The sequence below is a fragment of the Pleurodeles waltl genome, chromosome 9 (genome assembly GCF_031143425.1).
Source record: "Pleurodeles waltl isolate 20211129_DDA chromosome 9, aPleWal1.hap1.20221129, whole genome shotgun sequence".
NCBI lineage: Eukaryota > Metazoa > Chordata > Amphibia > Caudata > Salamandridae > Pleurodeles > Pleurodeles waltl.
In genome coordinates this window covers 152567777-152588872 of record NC_090448.1, presented here as the reverse complement: position 1 = coordinate 152588872, position 21096 = coordinate 152567777, and the positions used below count along the sequence as shown (strand labels likewise).

At 44.6% G+C, this 21096-nt stretch overlaps 1 protein-coding gene across 2 annotated transcripts in view; it reads left to right on the top strand.

Moving 5' to 3' along the window:
- Positions 1-253: 253 nt before the first annotated feature.
- The window catches only part of ERC2 (ELKS/RAB6-interacting/CAST family member 2), a 2244592-nt gene continuing 2223749 nt past the window's right edge, over positions 254-21096 (top strand). Inside the window, exon 1 of one of the 2 annotated variants that reach the window (XM_069206453.1) lies at positions 254-496. The gene's annotated coding sequence lies outside the window, so the exon portion shown is untranslated. The remainder of the gene's footprint in view (positions 497-21096) is intronic. The other variant, XM_069206452.1, reaches the window with a different exon arrangement.

Genomic DNA, 21096 nt, shown 5'->3' with positions numbered 1-21096 from the left:
GAAGTGCGCGCTGGTCTTGGTGCTGATGCTGGCTGTTGCTAATAAGGCCCACGGCAGGTGTGTGGCACGCCAAGGTGTGCGTCTCCTGTCTGGCTGCCCACTTCTTCCCCCTCGCTTCACGTGCAGTGCGGGCCCCGACCCGTACGGCCGTGCAGGCCCCTGCAGCCCTCCCCTGGTCTCATCCCTGGGCCGACTCTCCCCATCCACACCCTCCTCGGTGCTCGCTCCGGCAGCTGGGCTCTCTGCCGCCCCCGGCGGCCACCGCCTCTGGCAGCAGCAGGCAGGTCCAATGAACCCTGGCGAGCCGGGGAATGCTGGGAAGGGTTGAGTCAAGTCTGACAGCTGAGGAGGGGGATACTCACTGAGGAGGGACGAGGAGGAGGACGAAGCTGGGCAGCGGCAGGAGAACGGAGCGCCTCTCCTCCTCGAAGCATGATTCCAGCCCCGCACCACTGCCTGCCTGTGTCCGGCTCCCTGCCCCGCCGCTCCGTGAAAGGTAGAGATGGTGCCGTGATACCCATGTGCGGTGACCGAGAGATGCTATAATTTATGCGCTATAGGGTCGGCAGCTTAAGAACCGTAATACATGTGTGTTTATCCATTTCCTTTTGGAACGGTTTGCAGGGAGCGGTTCATCTGTCTGGGAAGATAGGCATGTCTGTATGCATTCATAGGGAAGACATACATAGCATTTGAACAGTTGCACCCCACACTAGCATATCCTAGCAGCAGTCAGGTGCATTTCACCTTAATGTTTCTCTTTCTCGCAATAAATGCAGAAAATCTGGAACTGTGGCGCCTTGAAGTTGAGGGCATGGGGTGCAGAGAGCCGCTGTCGTGCACACCCTTGAGGTGGATCTGACAGTGTGTGCGCTTCGCTTGGTGGAGTCCAGTGCTAAATACTATTTGTGGGGAAAGGACCATTTATTATAGTGTGGCTGCTTCGTGTATTACCCGTGGGCTTGTGCAGAAATCCCAGTATGCTGAAGTGTCGCTCGGAAATGGGGCAGTTCATGTATGCTTAGCAATATACGAGGATAAATACACAGACATTCATTCACGCAGGAGGTTGCATGGGGGCTGCATTTCCTGCCGGGCTTATGGAAGGGATAACCCAGTGTAGGGATTACTGGGACAGGCTGTCAGCCTTTATTTCCCGTGTCTGTGTCTCTTGTACTCGTTCCGGCGCCGGGCCGCCGAGAGGGTCTCCTTTCTTTAGTGATAATCGATTCCCAGGCGTACCCTGCCCATAGCTATTAGATGAATCGAGCTTTCCACTCCCTTAGCCCTGCCCCGGGCAGGCCAATGGGGAAAGGCTTGGTCAGACGGACATTGCAGCATTCCTCTTGAATGAATGGAAAGTGGACATGCTGGAGTTCGTCTAACCAATCAGAGCCGGTGAGAGGCGGGAGCACGCCAGTTTGTCAACCCCTAGTCCCTGCTGGGTCCTTTTTGAGATATCGGACTACATCCCTAGATTACTGGAGAGATCCAGACAAATTAATTGGATGGCTAAATATGCCAAATATGTAAAATGGAATCTGGAAAAAAATATTTTGTAAAGGATGTTGGGTGCTGGGCTATAAGTGGGATAATACTCTGTCCCTCTTCGAAATTACGTGCCTACCATCTCTCAGTCTGTAGAGAAGCACTAAAGACTCATTGACTTTAAGGTTTATACCGTATTTCACGACATCAAGAGCATGCCGAAAAAAGCTTTCACAGCACCTGTTTGGATTTGACCCCTAGAGATTTCACATGTGGTGGATGGAAAGAAGTGTGTCTCAAGAGCTATCTTCCTGGATCCCTCAACTGCAAGAGGCAGCCACGATAAAACCTCTTTTCTCCATTTCTGCTCAGTGCAAATTATCCCAGAATGTGGCCGTTTTTACTGTTCAGGGGTTAGCCAGTGAGGTTTGTCAGCATCTTCCAGCTAAGGCTTGATTCAAGAAACTTGTATAGCACAGCATAGCACATTGCACTGCCTCAAGGCCCTCTGCGCCGACTAGAATGGTCTAGTTTCTTTTATGTAGTGCCTAAAATGGGTTTTCAACTTCCCAGTGCACAACAATTTTGGTCAAAAAAGGGAATTGGGGAAAAAGTGGTGGAGAAAAAAACTGAAGTGGAGGGAGGTTATTCAAGATCTCCGGGTCAGCACCCAAGATCTGGATTAACTTTCCTCTGGACTTGAGAAAGGCCCCTTCATACACGTTGAAGAGAGAAATGAAACATCATCTACCCCAGCATCAGTTACCTCAGTAGAAAGGGATTAGCGAGATCGTAGTAGTAAAATGTGGTTTGGGATGAGTTAAAGGAGGGATACACCAGGGAAGAATTGAGAAGAGTTGTTTGGGAGATCATGGTAGTAAAATGTGGTTTGAGGTGAGTCAGGAAGGATAGAGGAGAGAAGAGTAGGAAGGGTTGTATTGCAGAAGATAGTAGTATAATGAGGTTTGGGATGAGTCAGGGAGTGGAGATAGAGGATAGATTGAGAGAGGTATAGGGTGTGACAGAGTAGTGCATTGGAGAGAGTGATTTATTTCTTCTACAATAGGAGGAGTAAAGTAATAATTATATAGATGCATGACTACATAGAAAGGGTATATACGTATAAGGAAGAAAATATATTGAGCTTTTCAGTTGTCTAAACGCTGATTTTCAAGTGCTTGTTTCAATTTATTTGTGTAGTTTCTAAAACAGTGTTTTTTTTAAATTTGATTTTTTCTCAATATTTAAATAGTGAAGAGCTTGTAGATAAATAGTTATGATAATGTTTATCTTTTGTGACCAGGGTCCCATAAGCATATAATCAAACAATATATACAAAACTATGCAATGAGCTATAAACAAGAGTTGTTTCCTCTTGTGGCATGTGTCTGGTCTGAACAATTTTGCCATTGCTGATTTTGGTTCCAAGTCCGGCCCTGAACATGTTATGCTAGTATGCAGAATACTCTTAAGAAAAGTAGTGCTTCTGGAATTTCTGTCCCATAGACACAGGTTAATCCCCAACCTGAAGGTAGGTTTAAGAATGTAAGCGGGATGGCTGAATAAATGAGGCACACCTTTTATTGCAATTAGCATGTAGGCTTGTTTTCCAGTAAGTGCCTTCTTGTTTATGATTTTCACGATCTCTTATATTCCAGAGGTAGAATGCACAATATATTAAGCAGTGTTTCAGTGCCTTCATGAAAGCCCACATTATTAATTGTTGGTGAGTTATATTTTGAACAAGCTCTTCCAATTGTAAATGGTGTTGTAAGAAAGTCTGTGAAGAACTTAAAAAGTCTAGCAATAATACTAAATGATACATCGCATAGTTTGCCCTAAATCACATAATATGCTGCTCAATTTCCCTTCCTTTCCCAATTAAAATGCCTTTCCTTGTCACATAACTTTGTCATCTTACAAAAGACGTTGGTCACCCTCTCGCTGATTACAGTGTCGCTGAGTACAGTGCAGGTGACAGACTTGTGACTACATTCAGGCCTGGTGGAAGCTGTTTTAAGATTGTGTCAGAATAGAATAAGCCATCAACAGATGCTCTCCAAACCACCAATGCGGCACCCAATCTTCCCTACATGAGAAACATGCTATGCTACCACTAACACAAGCTTTCTAAAGTTGCTCTAGCCTCTTAAGTGCCAATATGTGTAAATAACTCCAAAATAATCTGTAGCCAGCATTAGAAATTCAATTTATCCTGCTATAACGATCTTGCATGTTTTCATTTGTAAGTTTATTAAACTCCTGGGGCTTCGCAAATTGCCCTTCAGTGTCACTTATCAGGACCTACATAGCCTCCTTTCAACATTCCTCTTGCCCGACATCTATTCCCAACCAATTAGCTTTCTTCAGATACCTGTTCCAGACTGAGAGAGAAAGAGGTACTTTCTCCCAGTAGCAGTTTTTGTGTCCCACTAGTCCGTATGCACTATATCATAGTCTGTTTGCTCAGGTATTACAATTGCAAGTGATGCAACGTTTACCACATCTAATAATTGCTGTGTATGATAAGATCTGCAAACCCACATCAATTTGTCAAGGTGAAACCTGGTAGAATTTAACAAGATAAAAAGCCTGGTAAATACTGGGACACGCAGATTTTGTTATGAAAATTAAAAACATCCACAAGTTATCCTCTTTTGTAGCTGAAAATCCATGATAAGTGTTGTTACCACATCTGATAAATTGCAAACAACTGGGTATTGGATTTTATCTAGTGCGAAAAGTATTACAACACACTTCGGTTCACTCGTTGTTGAGATCTAAGGTGCTCATTCTGATTTTGGCAATAAGAGGGGATGTTGATAACATCTGATAAATATCAATTACCCTAAGGAGGGGCCTTATTGGCTGTGGTAAATACCCCTAATTGAAAGTTTATCAGCTCAAATTTAGGATTTTGCCACAAAAAGAGGTGCCTATTCTCTCTATTTACACACATATCAGAGTGATTTCGTACACTTTGCCATTACAAATTTTAGTAGATTTGATCAGCTGACATTTGTCTGAGGAAACTTGCGGGAGTTGTATAATTTATTGCAAAGCTCGTAATTCCAATCCATATTCCAACTCTGGTTTGCACAGAATCATAATTCACCACCCAACAATCACCTCTAACTATGTAGTATGAGAAACATTCCCTACTCACCCATTTTTAAGCACATCTGTGGCAAAATATATGTCTGTAAATGAGCACACCATTGCCTATGATATATTTTTGAACTTGTTTTCTGAACCACGAGTGTGCAAATGTAGTAGATGTGGAAGTCTCGCATTATGCAATCTCATCCTAGTGTCTATACTTGGATTTCAGTGTACTCGTGTATACATATCTGTTTATATAATAATGTATCTTCTCCAATGGGTCCACAGTCACAGCGACACGAAGCATTCATTTGTACTGGTTCCAAGCTTCTTGGGGAACCACTATGGTCATGCAAGAACAACGAAGAGTAGGCTTCACTCGGTTTGCAATCTCAAATCCTTATTTAAAAGTGAAGCAAAACATTCTCCCAAAATGCTTTGACCTTTGTCTTGTTCATGCAATACATCCACTTCATGTGTCTCTATGTAGTGCTACATTGATATTCATAGCTAAGTATGCTGGAAATCGTAATTCTTATGCCATTTCATAGTTTTATAGTTTATTAATACTTCTCCTCCGTACTACAGTATTTAATTCAATACAAACATAAAGTAACCAAATGTGTCAAAACCATGGCTGGTGGGAATGGTCTGTGTAATTTGTTTGATAATATGCTGGGATCTAGAAGGATGCACATGGTGCATTCAGTTTGTTATATTTTGCTCATAGCATTCCTGGCACAAATTTGTGGGCATCACCTCATTTGGCCTTTATAGTCATGTTTCATGGTAGGCATAATACAGTATTGCACATCTCTTTTACATTTCATTACTTGTCATTCCTGTTCTCTAGTGGTTCATTGCTATCAGTTGAACATTTGACATTTAGTTCTTATTTATCATCTTGCTCTCTGTGAAGGCTATGGTTTGAAATGATCAAGGTGGACGTAGGGCTGTTTCCAGATCCTCGGTGCATAGATGGAGGTCTGTTGAGCTGGTTTTCATTTTTATACTTCTTTGTCTTAAATTTCTTGGCAATCTCCTTCTGTGGTGTCTGTGTCCACGGTGATTCTGAGTGACATATAACTGGATGAAAGTTGGAGTTTGATTCCATTCAGGGTTATATTGTTGAGTGTTCCTTGGACTATCTGTCGCTTATAGTTCTTGTTGAATAGCAGGAATTTTATGTTGGTTGGGTTGCGCTTGACGTAGGTGATGGACATCCAGATCTGGGTAAGGTGCAGGCTTTGTTTAAAGCGCTGGATGTCTAGAATGAAGGAGGCTTTCAAGTAAAATTGTGTGTCATTATCGTAGTGGTAAATTATAATTCTGTATAGGTGAGCAGAGTCCCCAGGGGCTCCAACTAGAAGTCGAAGATGACAAGGGGTAAGATGGACATCGGAGATATTCCACAGATGACAGGCATTTTCTCTAAATTAGAGGCGTTTGTTAGATTGGTAGTAGGATATACCTGACAGACGCGATGAAATGGAAAAGGAAAGGCGTACTATCAGATGTGGTTTGTAAATATGACAGGACAGTTTGAAGAGAATTTAGAATCCATCTGGTAATCATTGGTTTGAATGTAGACGTGCTAAGTGATTTACTGCGCTTCCTCCACATGCCAATCTTATTTGACTGGTTTGCATTATTTGGAATTAAATTAGAAAGATCTGAGGTCCTGTAGTAGGGGGCCAGCGTCAGAGCCTAGGTTTAATCAGGCAGTGATTTGGGCTATTGCAAAGGTGCAGCAAGAGATGACTGAAGTGTACTTCCGGAAATTGATCTTCTAAGCACCTTCACAGCTTTTCTGATATCCCCTCAGCACCACAGTAAACGTGGACACCTTTTGCTCCACACTGCCTCTTCCACAAGGAACCTGGAAATGTCGGCTCTCTGTTAACCGAGGGTGCTTATAGCCATCATGTACTCTGAAAATACATATTAGTTTACCTGCAGTGAGCTGATGCTAGTGCTTGAGGTTGCTTGCATTGGACAACACTTCGTATGCACCCCATCTGCACTTTTTTATACGAAAGTGGATGAAGTCGATTGCATTTTGTACAGCACTGGGTGATTAAAAGACATGAACATGTTTTTGCCTAAAGTAGGCTCGAGGCATTTTGAGTCAGAACATATTTAGGTGATGTCTCAACTTTTGGGGCTAACACTCTTGCACACTTAATCAATTAAGAACTTTCATTATGAAACGGTAATAAACAGAAATTTTGCAGACTCGAGCTGACTCTGCTGGTTTCGGTGTCTGGATCATCAGAAAGATATACAGGGTTAACTGTCGTGGACATATGTGTCTAGCAAGATCCCTTAATGTGCACTCAGTGGTCCATTTTTGCTCAATATAACGAAAGAAGAGGGTTGACAATTCCACAGCTCCCTAATGTCTAAATATGCTGTCGTTTGAGCTGAAAAGTGGCTTTCCGTATTTTACATGATTTTTATAGTATTTGAGGAAAACTTTCAACCAGTTTAGAAGCTTAAGCAACTGTCTTTGGTCACTTTTGTGTGCCATGCTGACAGACAGAAAGCAACGCAACAGTAGGAGGGTTGTACGATGTATTGAGCCTCTGCAACACTGGGAAAATGGGCACACTTATTTTCAGTCATTTGTTTTCCGGAGAAAATTATTGAATATGTAACAGTATTCTACCCACCGGTTCCTCACAAAACTGTGTTGTGAACATATAACACAATGTCATGAGGTGTCAAGGCTGCTTATCATGGCTTTAAGTTCGGAATACTGTCTACAGGAGGATGGGTTGCGTCTAGAATCACACTTTCCTCTGTGTCCTGCTTTGGCTTTCTATAAGGTACATAGCACAAATGTGATTTCACTTGCAACATTTAAGTATTATGTTTCTTCGGTATAAATCCTTGGACTCTTGCATAGATAAGTACTCTTCTGCAGACAAGTGGTGGAAATCATTGAACCTCTGATTCAATGTGAGCCCGTCTAATGACTTGGGTGGTCATTAGACAGGCTCTCACTGAATGTACTAATCTGCACATCTGTAAGTGTTATATCAAGTTTATGGTACGCTTCTTGCTTCACCATCTCATACTCCACTTCAGGGGTGTCATAAGTTCATTGCCTCAGGATGACTCATCAGGTACCCAGTTAAGGCACCACTTCGTTGCTGTGGTTTTAAGATAGCAGCATCTCAGACTGTACATTTCTTTAATCAGTGGATAGACTTCTATGTTTGCCTTTTCCTGATCCTGCTGGCTCACTTCTTTCTAGCTATGCAAATATCTACTTACTGGCTGCTTTTAATATTGCCTTGACTTCTGACCTTTTTCTTATTTCAAGGGTGGTAGCTAGGATTGGGAAATGGCAAAGCAGTTTATTCAAATAAACATTTTATATGATTCACTTTCTGTACTTGATGTGAGAAGCAATATCATTCTAGGTAGATAGCTTGCTCTCCTGTACTACTATTAGTTGGTTTGGGAGTGTTGATACTTCACTCTCACAATTGCCTCCCAGAAAACTCTTTCCATCATCGAAGCTGATCTGAATGATGTCCTATGATTTCCAGAGGATTTTGCACATTCCCCACGCCACATCTTAGGACCCGTCCAAAGCTCTGGCCTTCCTAGCCATTCCTTGATTTGGTACTCCAAAATCTTTCGGCATAATCTGTCTGCTACTGGCTTGCATGTGAGTTATCCACTTTACGTTCCAGTACTGTGTTGGATGGGTTTGAATGCATCACAACTTCCTATTTTCTGTCGTTCAGGTATATAACTATAGCAACAATTTGTTAACCTTCCACATTGTCAGCTGTCACAGTAATGCTGTTACTCTGGAATCTCAGATAGCTGTATGCAATATTTAATGGGTGTTTCAACTTTCTTTACAGTTCTGCTTGCAATTGTAGTGCTTTTTTGTTTACAATTCCAGGGAAGAATGCGTTTGTAATGCTAACTTTGTTATACAGTTACAACCTATTCTGAATTGGTAAAGGCCTGGCATGCAGGCTCTAAGCTGGGTGACACCCGCTCAAGGGTCATGGATACCGGAAATATTTTAAGTTGCTCTGTGATTGTAGGGAAATGTTGGCTCTGAGCTACTTGGGTTTGCCCTGACAACGGAAGTTGGTTTAGGTGGGAGAAGCGATCTGACTAACAATGTGACATTCACTCTCCTTGCACTGTAAAGTACCCACAGCATTTCTACTGGGGCTGTGGCTATTGTTACCCCTGGGGTCTTGTATCAACGGGATTATGGTCAATGACACATTTATACGATCCACTTGGGACAGGGGAGATTAAACCTGCTGGCACCCAGCCTGTGTTTTATCGATCTGCTTTACATTTTAAGGATATTTTTATGTGGTTTACCATTTTAAGTTGCTTAGCTGCTACAAATATCTGGAGGAACGTGTGCATTGTCTGTGCACTGGCACATTAAATCTTGTGCACCTGCACTTTATTGAACTGAGACACAATGAATGGTTAGCATCTGATGCCTCCATGTTTCTTCGTTTTCCATCATCTGTTCACCCTGCACTTTAATGAACCTTCATCACTTTACGGGTGATATAGTTATGTAATTCCTGGGGTCTTGTGTCAATAGGGTCATGGGCTCTTAAACACTTGTACTATCCACAAGGGATAGGGGTGCACCCATCTTGTTTTTCACTGATCTGCTCTGTACCTTTGACACATTTTCATGGGGTGACCCATTTTAAGCTTGTCTAGCTGCTAGAATTACTTGAGGGAACCGGTGCTATTATCCTAGATCAATGGACATCAATGGACATGTTTTTGGATTATTGCTTGTTGTATCTTGTTTAAGTGGTTTTCAGTAACTATGCAAATGAATAAACTTGACTAACAATTTGACATGGTTCACTATGCACATTTTTGGTAATAGTGAGTTTGGAGAAAAGGTGAAGTATTTTCGTCTAGATTGATTTTTCTTTGCATAGTGCTTGAATACCGACCAGATATGTTCATCAGCTAGATTAAAGATACATACCTTATGTATATCATTGAATCTCACTGATGTTTTGGTCTCCGTGGAAGGGTTCATTTTTTCACTAGAATGCATTTTTATGTGACCTTTGTGTCCACCACCATTTTCATGATTTGATTTTCGTGCTTCAGAAGGAGGGGTAACACCAACCTTTTTTGTGGGCTGGGTCCAGAGCTGAGTGGTGACATGATATAGGTATAGTTTTCTAGTCACCTAAGATTTTGAGACCCTGTCATGTTCTGGTGTGAGTAATTGGGCAGTTAGTGGGATTAAAATCAGTGGCCTAACCAATTATAAATGGCTTGTTGACTAGTGGGATTAAAATCAGTGGCCCAACCAATTTTAAATGGCTTGTTGACTACACATTACTTTTAGGGTGTCTGTGTTACCTGCTTGTTATGACCATGCCTTGCGATAAATTGGAAAAAATGGCGACACTTATATGCAGCTCACTGTTCAGACGAACTTCCACCTGTCTAACTTTCCCACGATTGTGAAAGCAGGGATTTGGAAAGTGTGGCTGCACTGTGAAGGTATATGAAGTCTGGGAAGTGATGGAGTGGTGTGACACTGAAGGGATCAAGAAGGATGTGGTGTTGGAACAGCAACACCCAGTAGTGGAGAGAGAAGTGGGGTTTGAAAAGAATGAGGTATTGGAGGGACTACAAAGAATACAGAAACTGCTCACTCTTTAGGAGAGCAGTTTAGTGAAAATGAGAAAAAAAGAGGAATAAAGGTGTTAATGATGATTTGAACTCTCGTAGATGTTAGCGAACTTGTTAGAAAACATCCACAAATGTATATCATGTTAATCTCTAATAGGTCGATCTATTGTATTCCAAAGTATTAATTTAATTATATGTATGTACAGATGTAATGTACTGGAACCTAAGCATTGCAGACATAGGCTGTAAGCCAGAATGTACACCATAAAAATATTATTCTCCCAAAATATCTGGTGGATGATTTCAAGCAATTGGCACATGCTACCTGTGATATTGTATGGATTGCCATTGAGTAGGAGCCAGTACTCGCCAAAGGAGGAGATATCTTAGTATGCCTCACACATGAAGTACACTGATGGATCTATAACTTCAATAACGTCTAACAGGATTAAATGAATTCATAGAACGGCAGGCCCTTCCTTCCCTACAGTACCAAAACTGTGTCATCAGTATCACTACTAAAACACACACATTTGGTTCTATGCTGTTGTACCCAAACATCATATGCATTTCTCCCTTTAATGACCACTACTGTCACCATACCCCTTCAATTGCACACCACATATAGTGCAGTCCCAACAGTTTTATAAATAGATCCTCAGTAATAAGAAACTCCTCTGTTGATCATGCAAGCTTAGATTTTCTAATTTTAATGTTGATTACAGCAGGTCCTTGTTGCTGCACTGGCTCATTACTGCATGTAATGGAAATTCCTGCACGCCTGCGACTGCCTCCGTTGGAAAAATCTTTCCAGATGTCCTCCTAGCGACCAAAAATCACAGTAGGGGATGCCAAATCTAGCTCACCAATTTACCATTTTGGAGCCATGTGCGAGAAAAAATTCCACCACACAGCGATTGGCAGAATTTTGTCAGAACTCTGCCCTACAAGCTTTACCTGGAGTTGGCAAAATTCCGCCAATTCTGCTGGGGGAACAGAATATTTTGCCCATCTCTTATATAATTTATTTGAGCTCATTCTGGGTACACCAGTATTTCTGTGTGTGCCAATGTATATATATACCTGTGCTTGTTTTGTTATATGAGACTCAAATTTTTTCCAGCAGGCACTCTCAGTTATCTGGGCTTTCAAGTAGCAACACATCAGTATACTTTGATAAGTGTGTTGGAAACTCAAGAGATTAACCCGAAAACCTTTGTTAGTATGATATGTATTTAATAAGCAAGGTGTCCACTTCTTAACGATGTCAGTTTTCCCTCGTTTATGCCCCGGTCTGGTTCTTCACCTAAGAGTTGAAACTGCCGACCATTTACCCACCACTTTATGCACAATAACTCTTTCGCTCGTTCCTGTATTTAACAACTCAGTTGCCTTTGTTAATTTTAGGTGTTCTTTATATTGCATTTGCACATTTTTCAGTCACTACCCACCCAGCACAACTCTGACTACTGCACTACTTTTTCACTACTACCGCAGCTGTTTTTGGTAAATTTCACCTGCTGGATGTAAGCATTTATAGATTAAAATAAACGAATCTACTGTTCATACGGAGGCGTCTCTTTCTTTATGTATTTTTTTTAAAAGTGATTAGCACCACTAATCAAAGCGAGACAATTCATTTTTTCTAAATGAAGCTACTCCCTTTCTGCAAACAAATCCACAATGAACATTGTTTGCAGTTTGTTAAACTGTTCCTGATTAACTTTAGAAGTCTTTTGGGTTACGACGGTGATTTGCTGAGTTGACATACATATCATTTGTTTTTAAACCTGTATTTATTCTTTCACTACTAAGTGGAGAATAGAGCTCCAACACGTAAGACATGTTTTGAGTCATTAACAGGGGACATGTTACTTACCAAAGACGAAAATGTTTTGCACTTCGAGGTGCAATAGGTGTACTTAGTGGCGGCAGCCACATATGTCAAAGGGTGTTGGGGACGACGACAGGGGACGACGAGGAAATGACATTTAAAAAAAAAAGAAAACACTTACGTGGTGCTGCCCATCTCCGGCCACTGTCTCCTGTCGCCTCACTCCTACAGGCTCCCCAGCAATCCTGGTGCTGCTTACAAGCTAAACATAGCATGTAAGCAGCGTCATGATTGGTCTGAGTGGCAGTCACTGCTGCTCAGACACAAGCCTGAGGTCTGTGCTGTTTTTCCAGCCCGGCTGTGTATACAGCTGGGTTGGAAAAGCATAAGTGCGCATGAGTGTTTGGCCGGCCTGAGACAGCCAGCCAAACACAGATGCGCACTTAGTGCACTCTCCCCTCCTCTGCCCGTGGTCCAGCCCCACCCCTCCTTTTCTGTGCACTCTGCTGGCTAAGCCAGCAGATGAAAAATGATGAAAAATAAAATGATAGTAAGCTATTGTTTTATTTTTCATCTGCTGGCTAAGGCAGGGGGGGAGACGCCCCTCCGCCACTCCGGAGATGCTGCCCCTGGGTGTACTCCACGTCAAATAAAGCCAAAAAAATGAAAGTTTTAACATGAAGTGTCACACTTACACAAAAAGGAGATAAAATTGTTAGACCCTGGATTACAGAATACTTACAATGAATTTCATTCCATTGCCATTGCTTAGTTGTTCCTGTGTAGAGCAACGCTCTATTCACAATTGGGGTGCGAATCCCATTTTGAGTGCAAATGAGATTACAACCCGGGTGCAACTGCACTTCTCCAGCTGTTTTTGCTTGGCTCATTTTTGCCACCTAAAACTGTACTAGTTTTTGGGTTGCAGGAAGATGTAATTCCTGTTTCCAGTCTGTTTTTCTCGTGATCTAGTTAATTCCATGAATGGGCTTAAAACACATTAGGACTTTTACTTATTTTAGCAGATCCCCGTGCAGATGCTTCGTTTTGGTATTCAGTTTAGAGTCAGATGGCTCTTTTTTATTGCATTCTCCTTTAGCATCTGAAAAATTGTCAGCTATTCAATTCTAAACAGTTATGCATTTAATGCTGAAATAAGGATGAGAATATCTATGAAATCATGCAGATTTGGATATCGACTATTTTGTGGCAGTAATAAGATAAAAAGGAACTGGAGGTGAGAAGGGAGGGCGGTGTATCAATATGACACTGCTTTGGGTGCCGTGGTGCAGGACCTTTCGCTTTCTGATCAATATTTCATCCTGCTTTTCCATTTGTTACTTTTTCCTTCAGTGTGTTGTCATCGCCATCTCTCACCATCCTATTTCACCCGAGGCTGTCTCTTCCTTAGGAAGTGGCTGCCTGTTTGCACCCCAGGATAATGTGGCAGTCATCCTGAAATGACAATATTCAAGTAGGCCATCATATTCAGAACCAGTCACTGATTTAGGCTTTGGAGCACCTGCATGACCAGTGGAGGGGCAGACACTCTCAAGGAAGAAGGTGCCCCTTGCATTTCAACTAGGATTGCAGTTTGTGCCCCCAGCAGACAGAGCCAGGATTTGGCAAAGCAGATACCCCAGGCGTGGCAGCTGCTTGATGGAGAAGGCAGCAAAAGCCACTCTGAAGCTGTGGGGACATGCATTTTTTAAACTCCGTACATCATAATAGACACGTCCAAAAACCTGAGCCTCCATTTACTAAAATTTGAACAGGCACTCATACATTGCAACACAATTTAGCTCTGTAAACAAGGGATTTTATTATGGAAAGTAAATAGATGTTATTTTTTTAAATGTGTTGCACCACACGAATGCCACTGCAAAACATTATTAAATATGGGACTTATGGCCAGAGTTATCAAGGTCTTGTGTCGCCCATGCAAGGGGACATAAGGGTAACCTAGAACCTAAGTGAAGCCTATCAGGCTATGAAAGCCAACTTGTGTGGCCCTGTGTGACTTGATCAATTTAGAGATGGGCAAGACAGTGCAAATCACTGTCTTGCGTTACTTTGCGTCAGGCAGGCGTTCCATGGATGGAAATTGTGTGTTACTACACACCCACCCATGGATTCTGGCACATTCCAAGATTTACCATTAGTGGTAGACCTGGGATTATGTCAAAGATGCTATGCTTCCCAGATGAGGCATAACTCATTTGTTTCTTTTTTCTACTTGTGAAGCATTCTGCAGCACAAGTAGAAAGAGGAAAGTGCCTCTCAGGATTGTTTTGGTGCAGGAAGAGGCCCCTTCCTGCACAGAAGCAATCCTACCTACAATGAGGCAGCCTTGCACCATGAAGCAAGGGTGTCTGTGTTGTCGCAAGGCAGCAATGAGTGCACCAGCACAAAGAAAGGACAGGAATGCGCCTAATAATGTTGAATATGTTGCATTCCTGCCCTCTTCCTTTCAAGCAGCACAGCGTAGCAAGATGTCATGCTGCATTGCGTGAAAGTTTGATAAATCTGTCCCTAAATGTCTTTAGTGTAGATTTTTTTACAAAATGTGAATGACATCTCCAACAAACAATCACAGATGGGACTGACTCATTGCACCTCTCCATGTATATTGTGTGTTGGTGGCATTAGCTCTGGCAGACAGCTAAAGCTATGTATAGCTAGCTCTAAGAAGACATGTTGTTTGAAAGATTTCAGTCAAGGTCTCTCACCTGTGGAATGCCCTTATTTGAATAATCCGTGCACTTCCAGAACTAATGCTATTTCTAAAGACACAGAAACGTTTTCTGTTTGTTAACTTTATTCAGGTCCTTGGATAGGAATGTTGAGGAAATAAAGATATTTTAAAGGAATACCATAATGAAAGAAAATGTACCACTGGCTATAGCTTCATTTCCTTTATATCTATTAACAAAGATGCAGCCTTCTTTAAAAGTGGGTGAGGGTAGAAATATGGGTTAAGACAGAGGTTACTGAGTGTAGGAACCGAGGCGCAGTTCGGATTAAGGATAACACCAATGCTGTGCTAGAGGTTAGGGTTAGCATTATGGTTAGTGGTAGAGTTAGGGATGTTGACAGGCATCTTTGACACTATAAAATTCTCATTGTAGGGTGGCATTGTCATCAGCCTATCATTAAAAGAACTTGCTGAATTAATTCTTAATTTTTCATTCATCAGTGGTGTATTTCTTCATTGTGGTATACTTTATTTTTATACCAATCCCTCTGGGTATTGTTCTTTAAATACTTCTGCCAATCAAGCCTCCTAAGTGTGCAAATGGATGAGCTCACATAAATAAATAATGCAAGCCTCCATTATTTTTGTCTGTTTCACCAGTGAAGTGTAGCTTCAGTTTGTTTCTGCAGCAAGAAGGGGATCCCATTTATGTAATTCCTCAGCTTCTCATGTAGAGGCACTCAGTAGACATGTCACGTGATAAATAATTGGCAGAATGCCAGCAAAAGAGGAAACAAGAGTTAATATTCTCTATGTGAGTCCTGATACAGAGTAAGAGTTTACAATATGTCAAAGTGTAGATAGAAGTTTGTGACAAGTCATGGTATTAGGGCTCAGCTGGCCCTGGCATGGGCCTATCTCATGTGCAGATGAGAGTTAGGCTAGATGGATGAAGTTCTGACAAACTGACTTTCTTATGCCTTCAGCTGAACATCACAAGACACTTTCACCTATCATTCAGAGTTCTTGTGAAAATGAAGTTTCGTGCTTAGAAGCTTCTCCTATTTTTGGGACTATTTCCTACATGCACCGGAGAAAAAGGTCCAAGTAGTGACCCTCACTCTAGTCAGGGTAAGGGAGGTACACAGCTCAGATAATCCCTGCTTACCCCCTTGGTAACTTGGCACAAGCAGCCAGGCTTATCTCAGAGGCAATGTGTAAAGTATTTGTACCAACACACACAGTAACACACTGAAAACACCACAAAAGGACTAAAGCCCATGGAGAAAATTCACAAGCAGGTTTTCATAAAGCAATGTCCATTCCTTTCCGTCTTCATGCAGAAGAAGCAGCAGCCGGCCAGCACAGCAAACCAATAGGCAGAGTGGCAGGTCCTCCTCCAGCACCAAGCTCTTTTCCTTGGCAGAGGTTCCTCTTGATCCAGAAGTAATTTAAAGTTGTGGAGTCAGCAGTCGAATACTAATACTAATTTCTGCCTTTGAAGTAAGCAAACTTTAAAGAGAAGTCTTTGTAGTGCACAAGACCCTGCCTCCGCCTTGTCCTGCCTCAGACACACTCCAGGGGGTTGGAGACTGTAATGTGTGAGGGCAGGCACAGCCCTTTCAAGTGCAGGTGTCAGCTCCTCCCTCCCACTCCAGCCCAGGAAGACTCACCAGGATATGCAGGACACTCCTCAGCTCCCTTTGTGTCACTGTCTAGAGTGTATTCACAAACTGTCAGTCTGACCCAGACGTGTATTGAGTAGCCAAGCAGAGGCACAGAATGGTTAAGCAAGAAAATGCCCACTTCCTAAGAGGGGCATTTTAAAAAGAAAATATAAAAAACAACTTTACTAAAAGATGTATTTTTTAATTGTGAGTTCAGAGACTCCAAACTCCACACCTCTATCTGCTCCCAATGGGAAACTACACTTAAAAGATATTTAAAGGTAATCCCCATGTTAACCTGTGGGAAAGATAGGCCTTGCAATAATGAAAACTGAGTTTGGCAGTGTTTCACAATCAGGACATGTAAAACATACCAACACATGTCCTACCCTTTAAATACATTGCACCCTGCCGATAGGCTACCTAGGGCCTACCTTAGGGGTGACTTGCATGTAGTAAAAGAGAGGGATTGGGCCTGGTAAGTGGGTACACTTGCCAGGTCGAATTGGCAGTTCAAAACTGCAGACACAAATACTGCAGTTCTGAGACATGCAGGTCTGAGACATGTTTACAGGGCTACCCAGTGCTGCAGGCCCACTAGTAGCATTTGATTTACAGGCCCTTGGCACACATAGGGGGTGATTCTGACCTCGGCGGTAAAATGCCCTTACCGCCGGTCAGAAGACCGCCATAACACCGCCGCGGCCGCGGTCAACCGCCACGGTCATTCTGACCCACAACGGCCAAACCTCCAAAAATCCGTCCTCCACTGCAGCCCGCCACATCGGCGGGCAGCGATAAACTGGAGATGACCAAACCTCCACCGTCACGCCAACAGAAATACGCCCATGCCATTACGACCCACGAATCCACACGGCGGTCATTCAAACGCGGTATTCCATTGGAGCTACACACCGCCGCGGTCAGAATACACACACATCACCAAAACACAGCCACATTGGACAATTTGAAAAACACACACCTGATACACATACACACACCACTCCCACACAATCAACCAACTATAAAACACACACCCACATCACCCACAAACCCCTGCGACCCCAATTACTGAGAGAAGGAGAGAGAGACACAGCAGACAATCCAAAGCAAGACACACTGAGGCACACTACACCATCACACACACCACATAGTAGCACAAAGCACCACTCACCAACACACTCCTCATCACATACACCACCCCACACCTCACCCACACCACCCCATGGCACCCCAAAGGCATCCACGATTTTCGGACCAAGAACTCCGGGTCATGGTGGAGGAAATCCTAAGAGTGGAACCCCAGCTCTTCGGCTCGCAGGTGCAGCACACCAGTATAGCCAGGAAGGCGGAGCTATGGCAGCGGATCGTGGACAGGGTCAACGCGGTGGGACAGCATCCCAGGAATAGGGAGGACATCCGCAAAAGATGGAACGACCTACGGGGGAAGGTCCGATCGATGGTCTCCAGGCACAACATCGCGGTCCAGAAGACTGGCGGCGGACCCCCACCCACCCCTCCCAAATTTACATCGTGGGAGCAAGAGGTCTTGACCATCCTGCATCCTCAGGGCCTCGCAGGAGTAGCCGGAGGAATGGACTCTGGTAAGTCCCATCTCAACTACTATATCCCCCCCACCCCACCAGCATGCCAACCCACACCCCCACCCTCACCCCCAACCCCCCAGCACACATCCTTCCTGACAATGTCTCACCAGCACAACCCACCCATCCCAACACCAACTCCTGCATGCCAACACAAACCATGGGCACCCATCACCTAAGCATGACCACTGCACTAACCCCTCCCCCCCACTAAATACCCTCACAACACCTCCCTCCAGGGAATGCCTGCACTGGGGGACAAGGGCACCCACAACACGCATGCTATTGCACACACAGAAACAATAACCAAACTCTCTTACCCCATGCAGGACCCGAACGACAACACACCAGCCAGGAGGGTCCAGAAGTGTCCATCCCACCACCGGAACAGGCCCAAACTGAGGATAGCAGCTCTGTCGACAGTGAACCTGATGACCAGCCCGGACCATCGGGGACCTCTGGGCAGTCGGTTCCCCTCACCCAGACACAGGCCACACCAGACCCGACCCCCTCTGCCGACACCAGCACAGCTCCCACCCAGCGGGCCCATGCCTCTGTCTCTAGGACAGCTCAATCAGCGGTGTGTCTGCCACTACAGGGCACCCAGGCTAACCCGACACCCCAACAACAACAGGGACCTGGGGGCAGTGGGAGCGGGCACACCGGCCAGGGGACAGAGGCCGGGGGAAACCGGGCAGCTCGGAGGGCTGCTGTGCGACAGGGGGGGGAGGAGAGGCCCAGGGAACCCACTCTCCAAGAGGCCCTCACCACCATCATGGGGGCATACCACCACTCCCAAGAAACGATGGCGACGGTACTGGCCAGGTTCACTGAGATCCAGGCACAGCAGGAAGAACGCTACATGGGGTTCAGGGAGGAGCTGAGAATCATCGGGACCGCAATGGGGACCATCGTCCTGGCCCTCCACAGGATAGAGGACGCGTTGCGGGACCATGGTGCACCACACAGGGCCCCTGTCACTAGGCCGGACCAGGAACAGCCTATCACCTCCGCCGGCGCTAGTGGACAGGAGGTCCCAACACCTTGACAGCCCCCCTGAACCCCACCTCCTGCTGAAGAACAACCACCCCGTAAGAGGAGCCTGAGACCAAAGAAAAAGACAGAGTAGGATGTCAAGACCCCCGCCAGCAGGACATACCCCCTCAAGTCTTCCCACTGTCCCACATTGCCACCCTGTCCAACCATGAACTGCCTATGCTCCATCCTTCCACAGGCAAAAGAACAATGCACCTGTGAGACTGAGAACTGGACTCTGCCATGGATATTCCTCCACCCCCACCCATCACCCTTAGAATCACATGTACCGATATCTAGCACTGTAAATAAATCACATTTTGCACACAAACCTGTTTTGAGTCATGCTGTATTATTAACAAATGGATAACATATTACTGTTCAATTTCTGTTCTGTCAATTAGTCATGACAACATACCAATGTCAATACGCTGTATTTCATGGGCGAACCAAGCAGAAGTCAGGTACTGAGTCAGACAGCACTGAGAAGGGAAGGGAAAGGCATAAATTAATAAAATACATCTGTGGGGAACTACAGAAAGTACAGATGCAGGAGGCTAGAAGCAATTGTGAAATGGCGTGGGTGATTCTTACCTGGGTGTTACTGGAAATACTGATGTATCACTCTGTCCCTATTGTCTGTGTCGTCCTCAGAGTCTTCCTCCTCTTCACTCTCCACAGGCTCCACGGCTTCTACAACACCACCATCTGGACCATCCTCCTGCAGGAAAGGCACCTGGCGTCGCAAAGCCAGGTTGTGAAGCATACAGCACGCCACGATGATATGGCACACCTTCTTTGGTGAGTACATTAGGGATCCACCAGTCATATGCAGGCACCTAAACCTGGCCTTCAGGAGGCCAAAGGTTCGCTCAATCACCCTCCTTGTACGCCCATGGGCCTCATTGTAGCGTTCCTCTGCCCTTGTCCGGGGATTCCTTACTGGGGTCAGTAGCCACGGCAGGTTGGGGTAACCAGAGTCACCTATTAGCCACACACGTTGTCTCTGTAGCTGCTCCATCACATAGGGGATGCTGCTATTTCGCATCACATACGCGTCATGCACTGACCCTGGGAACTTGGCATTTACATGGGAGTTGTACTGGTCAGCCAAACAGACCACCTGGACATTCATCGAATGATAATTTTTTCTGTTTCGGTACACCTGCTCATCGTCTTTTGGGGGTACCAAAGCCACATGGGTCCCATCAATGGCACCAATGATGTTGGGGATATGTCCAAGGGCATAGAAATCACCCTTCACTGTGGGCAAGTCACCCTCCTCGGGGAAAATGATGTAGCTCCGCATGAGTTTCATCAGGGCAGACAACACTCTGCTCAAAATCTTAGAAAACATAGGCTGAGACATTCCAGATGACATGGCCACTGTGGTCTGGAATGACCCACTGGCCAAAAAATGGAGGACTGACAAAACCTGCACCAGAGGGGGAATCCCTGTGGGTTGGTGGATGGGGGACATCAGGGCTGGCTCCAGCTGGGCACACAGTTCATGGATAGTGGCACGGTCAAGTCGGTATCGAAGTATTATATGGCGTTCTTCCATTGTCGACAGGTCCACCAGCGGTCGGTACACGCGAGGATTCCTCCTTCTCATCCCAAGTCCCAGCGGACGGTGCCTAGGAAGGACAACATGGAGCACAGAGTCAGCCAAACCACAGGTACGTACAGACAGCTTGCACAGTTAAAGAATGTCAATGGGTTGAAAGGCGTGTATCTGTGGCAATGCAAGGCCTAGGCCTGTGTGTCGCAGTCAAAATTAAGCCATGTGGGCCCTTGAAATGGCGGCTGCCTGACCTGTGAAGTGGGACAATGGGATGTGAGGTCACTGCGCTGGCGGGGCACACCGTGGCGGTAGGCGGTCGAAGACCGCGGCGCAAAGCCGCATTGGTTAACATTGAAGCCTATGGGTTTCAGGAGCCAATAACGAAGTGCGCCGGCGGTCGCGGTACGCACCGCCGCGGACGTGACCGCCATTTTCTATCTGCT